The following is a 10,488-nucleotide window of genomic DNA, read 5'->3' on the forward strand; positions in this document are numbered from 1 at the left end:
CAACAGAGAGAGAAAGAAGACAGAGACAGTGAGAGAGAGAGAGAGAGAGAGAGAGAGAGGGAGGGGGAATAAAAAGAAATCAAGGAAACAGCACACACAATGACTCCCTGCTAATTACAACTAAATATATTACCTTGTTTTGACTCGTAATTTTGGCATCTCCTCTGGGCTATTTGGCATAATTAAAACTGGTTGTAGCGGCAGCAATGAATTGCATAATTCTGTCAAATCGTATCAAGATCCAATATGTTGTTTGTGAAAAAAATAAATAAAAAAATCAAAACAAAATATGGAGAATTAGACTATTAGCTTCTCGTCATTTGATAACGGGTTTTCTTTCCTTCCTCGCGCACCAAATGTCCAGCATATGACCACTGATGTTTATATAAACAATCAGATCAATGACAAAAAACAACTCCACAAGGACTTTGATTTCACTGAAGAAAAAACAAAAAACAAAAACCTAATTAAAAGAAAACCAACAAACCTCTTCTGCTTCAATCCAAAGGTCTTGATCGGGTGTGAAGAACACATTCAATTACAGCAACAGTGGCCACAGGAAATGATTTCAGTCAAAGCTGTCTCAACCACAATTAAACTGTGTTAATTATGTATTTCATTAAGTAAGTGGATTAGAAGCAGTGCTGATGAAATCATACGAGGGTTTGCTGGAGGCCAGGCTGCAGAGAACAGACAGGAAGCCACCGATATCGCTCTTTCTTACTTACACTTCTCTGTTATACCCTGAAATAACCCTATAAATACTTAACACGTCTACCAGCCTATCTGGGTTGTCTTCGTTCACGCACAGTCACCTGTCCTCTGTATCTGCATACCTTTTCCGGCGCGGAATCATATAATGTAATTGTGCCATAGATATTGTTGACATTCACATGCTGTTTGCAAGTCCTCTGGATTGGAAAAAGTCCCTCCGTCTCCATCTAAGCCAGTTCATTACCATTCAGGTGCAAAAAGGAGATAAAGCGAAATGCAGATCACTCTCCTTTTTTTTTTTTTTTTGTCTCCCTCTGTTTCACACCCATCCTCTCTCACTCGCTCACATGCACTCTTTCATTCTATCTCTCTCTCTCTCTCATTCTCTGTGTTCTCTGATGTTTTATTTGATATCCCACAATAAAGCCTCTCTTTGAACTGCCATCAATTGTGTATGGATTTTTCCTCTGAGGAGAAACAGAGAGCTGTCTGAAAGGGCTCCAGTCCCGCAGGCTGCCTTCATATTGATGCAGAGGAGTATTGCCATCCTCATTGCTGGATCAATCACTCACGTCACTGTTGTTTTATGGCTGGGGCCACTTCACAGAAAGAAGCCTGACAACATCACCGCAGAGGTTTGCAAAACGATACAGCTCTGATAGTTGAGGAGGGTGGAAGGGGCGGCGGAGAGATGCAGGAGGCTTTTCGGAGGCAATAGGGGATGAATTTAGATTCTGTAACTGTCACACACATGCATTTGCACATCTCTCTCTTCTCTCCAGCTGTGAGAGCCTCTGGTTTATTGCACATTGTGGTTAAGTCAGACATACAGCATTGAGGAGACCACGGGCTGTTTTCAGAGCTCCATGCGGGTCAGCTTGTAGGGGTAAACCTCGCCGCTATGCTCGCTTCTCGCTTCTCGATCGAATGTTGGTTGGATTTTGGGTGATACCGAGCTTCCCAGTTCACGTTCTTTCTTGTCATATTAACATTATTTCTTTTCATATGAAATGGTTCATACAGTAAATGAAGGTAAATCACTGCACTTGAGTTCATATTCTTGATTGTGATTTTCTACCGATGGTAAAATCTAGTATTACTCATACAGGAAAGAGAAAACGTAAAAGTGGATTTACTACGCAATCAACCATTGATATGTGTTTCTGGAGCAAAAACCGTTCAAAGTAGGATTTTGGATGGATGGATGGAAAAACATCAGAAATTAATGTTTCTGTTGATGAGTACAGTATTACAGAACCCCTTTCACTTCACTTTTATATTTCGAGCAGTTATTTTCAATTTCTTTGGACCATCTAACTATTTGTAAAACTATTGAAACTAGACAACCCAGAAACCATCAGGAGCTACTTTGTGCTTAATGGTGGTAATGAAGATGTAGTATTGATGACCCGCACAACATATTAGAAATTTAAGTAACATTGCACGAGCATTAGTATTGTGCAACTTAGAAACACGTTCGATTTGAGAGTGAAGCCTTTCTTTGTGCTGATCTCATGCTTTCACAGTACCTGCATGGAAAAGTCCAAAAACATGTTTGTCATCTGGTAGATTTGAGTGTGTTTGTGTGTCCCTCATTGTTGGAAACTCATGGTTGAAATTGGATGTCTGTGTGTTTTATTTCTGGGTTTGGCAGGTAAAAGATGGACCCGGCATCTTGTTAGAGCAAGAAAAGTACGTTGGGAACAGGCTCAGAGATTAACACTTTCCAGCAGTAAAACCAATGTGATTACTTTTATGTGTCTCACATTTGACTAGAAGTTTACCAGTGGTATGTGTTCAATAACATGGTATTATGGTCTTCCTTGGGCCTGTCGGCCGCCTCCACATGGCAATTCCCGGTAAGCTATTAACATTAGTGGACTAAAAGACGCCAAGCACAGACGAGGGCGTCGAGCTCGCAACCCAACCCCATGAAAGCCTCAACCCACTATAGAAACGACTAATACAACCTATACAAACAACCGGCGATGAAGGCATTGGAATCCGTCCACATGTGATGGATCTCATTCAAAGACGCAAGGAAGTTCGGGCCCTGAGAAGCCAGATTCTGAAAGTGGAAAAGGAGACGAGTGCGGATGACCTCGCAAAGGACTTTTCAGGCCGACTCACATCCGCCAACATCACCTGGTCTGGATGTCGTTCAGTTGCCGTGGACTTACAGCGTTGTAGGAGATTGGTCTCCTTATGTTCCTGACAGAGCATCCACACTGAAGTGATTAAAAAAAATGTGACTATTCAAACATTTATTCTTCCTTGTGGGACTGCTCCTCTCAAAATGATTAGATATAGACTCTCATGTGTGACCTAACAGCCTTTCGGTTACTGGTTATATTCTCTTAGAAAGATTTTGGCTGTTCAGTTGTTAAGATTTCCAATAGATTATTTTCATTTTACTTCACTTTACTTTATAGCGGGGGAAAAAAGCCCCTGTTGAACTGAATACTGAACTTTGTAAAAATATATATATATTTTTTTTACTTTTGTGTTCAAAAAAGTATTGTTGAAATTGTGACAGTGCTAATGTAATACATATCTCGACGTTGAACCGGCAAGAATTTAACTCAACTGACAGGAATATTGCTGACAAGACTATAAAGAAAAGTTTTCAGGTTGATGCCTCGGCGGAGGAAGAACAGACTTTCCACGAGATGTTGATCCACTTAATAGCAGGCTCAATGCAGTGTGACTTAAGTTCTGCCCTGGATGTCCTTGGTCCCATCCCAGCTCGACCCGGCCCCGTTCACAGCCACTGAAGCCTGGTCTTGGAGGTGCAGGAGCGGACACCCACGTCCCTCTACAGCCATCAGTCAGCGCTCTGGCTCTGAACTCTGCGTGACCTTCCCCTCTACTCTGGAAGACTGGCTGGCTGTGTGGATTCTGGCGTCTCCATATTCACCTTAAAGAGACAGGACCTGCTTTTGTCCGACTCGACCTTAATGGGGCGTTTGCTATCTCGACAACTTCTTGGTATCAGAATTGGCCTAAAAGGAGTTAGCGCAGGGTAAGAGGGAAGTTGGAGCCCGGATGAAAAGGAGTGAAAGTCTTCATGTCGGCTGAATGGCCCTTTAATTCCCTCTCCTGACAGAAGGCAATGGCAGCCTGGAGGAGGGTCAGGACACCAGTTGGCATGAATAGACACATTTTTGTCTCGTCTCCAACTTTCTCTGCTCTGTGCCTCCACTGACTGTAACATCTCATTTTTTCCCCCAAGCTGGAAGTCTCAACAGCCATTCTCTTGTCATTGGAAGGCGGGCAGGCAGCTCTCTGTCTCTTCACTCACAGATGAATAGAAAACATTGTGCCAAAAGCTTCAAAATCACCAAGCTGTTTTCGATTGCATATAAAACACAGAATTTGAGAACATGTTTGAAAATGACAGGCTGATTGGCTGTGGTCATTTCAGGCTGTGTGGGCCTCATTTTTTCCTGTGTTTCATCAGTGGGTGCATTCATCCATTCAGGATAGATTGAAGCAGTAGCCTTTAATAAAGTCACTAGGCTTGAAAATATATGAATAAAATGACATCCACTGCCTTGGATGGATCAAATTGACTTATCCTGGTAATAGCCCAAGGATAATGTGTGTGTGTGTGTATGAGCGAGAGAGAGAGAGAGAGAGAGAGAGAGTGTTCCCATGCCTGTGTCTGTGCAGAGAGAGGAAGGGAAAAAGAGAAGGGAACAGAAACAGAGATGGATATAGTGATGATACAAAGGCAGCAAAGAATATCACAGAAATAAAACAAACTTGACCTAAGGGGACAGAATTCAATGAAAACCTGCAGCCGGACACATGACTTTGAATCTTATTTGTATTGGTGAAAGTGACCCATCTCAGGCACAAGCATTATTAGGGATGCTAGGAAAGAGAAAAACAAAGCCATTAAAGGAGAAGAGCAGACGAGGAAGAGTGACAAACTTGATTCTAACAAAGTTAAATGCTTATTCAACACAAAACATCAAAATTATGAGTCCAATTTCTCCAATTGTACAGCAATTTGATCGCGCCGAGACACTGAGGACTCCCAAATTCAATGATACAGCAGAGGAGGCGTAAAGACTTGAACAAAGGGAACAATGATGACAAAGAAAGTTTCATATTTCAGTCACTTTCCAGAGGACACACACACACACACACACACACACACACACACACACACACACACACACACACACACACACACACACACACACACACACACACACACACACACGAAGCCCGGTTTAGCGCTTTCCCACCATTCCCCCTGTTTTTCTGTCCTTGTTTGGTAGATGGGTGTCAGACTGTGGTTTTGACGGAGTGGTCATGAACCACAATAATGACAGTCAGAAGCGATGCCTGTACAAGGAGACACATGTCTGTTCTCTGCTCTTCAAACGTCCAGCTTAAACTCCTGCTATGTGTGAATAAAGAGGACAGGAAGTGGCAGTTTGGCAGCTCTAACCAGGAGTGTCACTCTCAATTGCGTCCCCTGCCAGCTCCAGACACGTCGCACGGCCAAAGAGGTCATGGGTCTGACTCCTCTTTCTCTCTCTTCCGCCATTTCCCTCTTTTTTTTCCTTTTCACCCCCTTTCACGTGTTTTACAGGGCACTCCATTTCAATGCCACCTACGCAAAGCGTAACAGTCAAGGAGAAGACAGAATGATGTACGGAAGACACGAGCCAGAGCGACGGCGCCACAGTTTTTGAAACGCTCCGATAAAACATGAGGCTTGTCTTGTCAGATTACCCTGACACCCCGTGTCAAAATTTCTGCCATGTCTCCGTGAAGCAGAGAAGCAGATGTCCTGAGTTTGCCTTCCTCCTCTGGACAGAGCTGTCAAGATTTGCTTGTGAAGGACACCGAAGACAGCGCAGATGGGAAGAATGAGTTGTCTGAGGTTTAGCTTTTTCAACTGTTGGGAACGACTTTTATGATGAGACACGGTGAACTCTCGTGTTAGAATATCTGTTACAGCATTCACGCATCTTAGAAGTAAACACGGTGGAGTATGTCTACCCAGGCTTGAAATATCCCATTTGAAACATTTTTATTGAACCAGAAATAATGCTAAAATACAGTTACTCGTAGGGAGTATGAGTATGAGTATAGTTATACGGAAAAGTAACACAATTTTAATGGGCTGGTTGAGCGATTGTCTCCCAACTGGAAGGTTGCGGGTTCAATTCCCATCTCTGCCTGTCCACATGCTGGAGTGTCCTTGAGCAAGACACTGAACCCCAAATGGCTGCCGATGGCTTGACGGCGCCCTAACCCAATGGCCACAGCCTCCATTGGTGCGCGAATGGGTGAATGTGATTAATGATAAATATTAGCGATGTTATATCAACGGGAACGTAAAGCGCTTTGGGTCTGCTCATGCAGTTGAAAAGCGTTACATAATTTACCATGAAATTGTGTCTCACATTTACAATTACCACGAAAATTGAAAAGGAACCGGAAACAAAATTACATTTACAATGGAATTATCAGTATATAAGTAGAAGGAAAATGTTCTACTTTGAAGGAGCCTTTTCAAAAGCAGTCAGTCTTAATAGTGTGCACACACTGCACGTATTGCTGTGACACATTAGCTGTCAGCGCTGTGTGGGCCAGTCTAATGACTGATTCACTCATTCAAGTTAAGCTGAAGTTACGTCAGTTCGTCCGAAGTCAGATGTTGGAACACACTCACACATTATTTTGTTCTGTCTGTCTGATATTTTCATCTGTAGGTGCCGGTTACAGGAGGAACTTGGCACAACACTCATTCTGGAAAGTAACTGATTAATGAAGCAAATGCAGCAGCTCCCCAACTGTTTTCATCTAAAACAAAAATTAACAAGTGACAAAGCTTATGGCAACTTCAGTAACTGTAACTACTTATTAATTTGAAATAGTAAACTGTTTTGCAGCGGGTGCCTGTCAAACTGTGGTGTTATAAAGAGTTATCGTCACCTGAAGTCATGACACCTAACAGTAGTGTCAAATGGATCGTCACTAGATGGTAACTGAGATCTGTTTCGAATGTGGAAGAATATTTCCAAATGTTGCCCTGCTGTACTAATTCGGCAACAAAAAGCTGCAGTTATGTTACCTACGTTAAGATGCGTCGAAGGAATGTAATTAGTACTTTGATCAGAAATTGTGCACGACGATGACGTGCCTTCGACAAACAGAAGGGAAGCCAAAGGGATTTGGATTCCACTCCAAATCATTCAGTCGCTTCCCGCTAATGTAACGTGATCAGAGCACTCTCAAACTCCGGCTCCGTGAAATGACAGCCGAGATTAATTTTGTCAGCCTTGTAATCGCGCCTTATTGATGTGTTTCCTGTGAAATGGCACATCGGAAAGAGCAGTTTCAGCCACAGGGCAACCGTGTTTCATATAGTGGCCACGGATGGACATTCAACGCTGACCTCTTGATCGCACACCTTCGTATTATCAAGCAGGCACGCACGCACACTCACAGGTAATGCTCTATTATGCTGATTTATTGAAGGTTAATTTAATCACTCTTGTAGTACCTGACCAGAGGGTGTTCTTACCCGTGAAAAGCCCAAGTAGCAGGGAAAAAAAAAAGGAGAAAAACATGACAACAAATCAAAAAGTGATTTCATGAAGGTGGCACCACAGACAGGCCAATCCATCAGGAGGGTGGCAGAGTGTGGACGTGTTGCCACGCGTGGTGCCAGGCGAGGTGCCAGGCGGTCCAAGGCACATCCTCCATGCCAGAGCCCTGAGGCTGTGTGTCCTCGTCACAAGGACAGAGAGGTCGTTAGGACCAACAGCACTAAATCACATACCTTCCCTCCCACCCACCGCCGTGGCCAACAAAGCAGGTTGATGCAGAAACACTGGGAGAGGCAGAGCAGCTACTGGTGGAATTCACTGGTTTGCTGCAGCTAATGCACATCATATCCTCTTATTCCAATTGATACAGTGATATATGATGTTGTTATGACACTTTGCCTGCTTTTGAGAGCACCCCAATGTCAACAAGGCTTTACACGGAGTGAATGATTCCCCCTAAATGCATTTTAGAGTTTTGCACAAATACATTTTCAGAGCTAAGTAAACAATGCAGGCCATTATCTAGATGTATTGTTTATGCATTTTGTGCTTCGTGGCTCGGGTGAGCCACTGAGGGAGGGAGAGAGAGAGAGAGAGAGAGACAGAGACAGAGAGAGAGACAGAGCTGCAAAATGGGAGAGAGATGGTGAGACAAAACAGCAGAGGGAGAGAAAGAGAACAAGAAGGCTCCTTCTCCAAAAGACATCATTTCTGTGAACAGCACTGGCAGATTTTCCATTCCGTCAGCATTTTTCTTTACGTGCCGAACAGATAGCTAAAGGTACCACTTAATGTGACGGGAGACAGGATCTAATGGATTGATACACAGGTTTTGACATGCTATTTGAGCATGGAGCTCGCTATAATTGGTCATGTCATTGTGCATTAAACTAACGATATATAGAGTACTGCCCTGAGACGAGTGTCTTTAGCAAATCTGTCAGATATCACACCAAAATGCCTCTGACAGCTATCTCAGGCAGCGGCAGAGCACTGCAACGCAGCAGCATGAAAACCTGCACCCACTGGAGGAGGCACATTCGGAAATCAAATCACCTTAAACTCACCTCTTTGTGTGTGTGTGTGTGTCTCTCTCTCTCAGTTTTCTCTGTTTCCATCTCTTTACCACAATTCGCAGGTAACTTAAGTCTACATAAGTTATATATAATATCCTTCGGGAATGTGGGCATTTACTTTAAAGAAAATAATAGCTTTTCCACATGGACGCTGACAGGCCGGTGACCTTTGTAGTGCTCGTCAAATCCATGTGACGGTAGAAACGGGGGTCAGAGGTGCAAGTTGAAGCTCTCTTAGCTCCATGACTCCTGCACCGCTGTCAGAGGACATCATATCACCGTCGGTACGGCGGCTACCTGAATGAGCAACACTTCCTCCATCTTGGCACGCAAGGGCTTTTAGAGACGCAAAATTTACTCCGACAACATGGTTGTTTATCAAATGTGATGTCAGAACAGAGGCGCCCAGAGGAACATTTGATTTGCCGTTCCCTTCTAATAACAGTTAACTCATTTTATCCTCATAACCTGTTGATATTTAAAGTCTTTCTTTGATTAACACGCGGCGTGCAAAGACCAGAGAACCGGCTTCTATAAATCTCGCTGAGATCACAATTTATGAATATCCAGAAACATGTACTTCTGTGGCCTGTATCAGTTTACACAACTGTACAAGCACGCCGAGGCAGGAGTGATATATATCATTGTGCTCTGAAGACATCTGCCACTATTTTGGCAGCCATTTTGTTTTTTCTAAATACATAGTCTCTCCTCCTCAGCTGTCTATCTGTTGGTGCTGTCAGCCACTCTTGTGTGATTGGTCTGATGGGCTTGATGCTCATCACTCTGTCAGGCTAGGCTCGCCTTTCATTAGTCTGGGCCCCTCCATCCGCCACACTCACACAAATCACATTGACATCCAAACTCCTCAGATCCAGAGAGCAATTTAACTGATATTCATTAGAGAGATGACAAGAGCTGATGGGAGATCTGTGGAGTGGAGGAGTGGGGGGACTCATTGTCCTCCTATCCTATCCCTGTCCTGTCCGCCTCTTTTCTTCCCCCTTCACTGCTGACTTTGTTTTAGGAGCATTGAGGCGCATCGGCGTCTATAACTACCCAACCCTCAAGGATAGTCAAGACAAAAGAACAATGGATAACACATCTAATCTCCTCTTTATTATCAGAGAAAAATACAACTGAGAGGAGGTTTGTGTTTTTTTTATGCTAAATAATTGGCTGCAGCAGATCCGCAGCTCCAACACACTGCTCTCCAGCAGCCACTATAAAGCTCATTCAAGCAGAAGTCCAATCATTTAGCCCTCTCCCTCCAGCCTCTCATTAACCCCCAAAGTGTCAACTATCTCATTAACGCCCCCAACCATCCTCACCCAAAGTCCATCACTAAGCCTAAAGCATTATCAACACATACAGTGTTGAATAAAAAAGAAAAGAAAAAAGAAACGATCATGTCGGAGAGATAATTTTATATCTGCAAGGACTCGGTAAGCTCTGGAAACTCACAAGTTATTCAATAAGGCCGCTCAGCCTTTTTCATTTGCATTATCAATGGCTACCGGCTGGAATCCCATCTTTCAATTATCATCCTTTGTTAAGGGCTTTATTCTGCTTGTCAGATGTGAGTCATCACTGGGTTCTCCCACAACGTTTCACAAATGTATCCTAAACGTCGGAGGGCCGGGAGCAAGTCTGAGGCGGTAATGAGTTTGTGTGAGAAGACGGGGTCAGGACACAGTGTGTGTGTGTTAATTAATCTGTTCCCGGGTGGGAGGAACTGAAGCGAGATGATGAGATTTAAGAGAGTAAATGGGTGTGCTGCACTCGAGCTGTCCTCTGTTGAGTGAGCGAGCAGGGTTAGAGGCTGGGCAAATGGCCGTCACCATAGTAACCAGATAACTTCCCCGGCCCCAAGTCACTCAGTCAGTCAGTCATGACAAGAAAAGCCTGGGAACATCAAACAGAAGGAACATGGTGTCCCCGAGCGTCTTCAAATAAGACTAAGGTAGATGGTTGGAAAATTTAAGGAGTTTGTGCAAGTGTGTGTGTGTTTGTGTGCCTTCATTACACATACTGAAACACATAAAAAAAAATAAAAACTTTCTCATTACATGGCACTGAGCCTGAATTGTGACTACTCTGATAGCATCAACACCTGCCAGTAA

This window comes from Lipophrys pholis (assembly GCF_963383615.2).
Source record: "Lipophrys pholis genome assembly, chromosome: 11".
NCBI lineage: Eukaryota > Metazoa > Chordata > Actinopteri > Blenniiformes > Blenniidae > Lipophrys > Lipophrys pholis.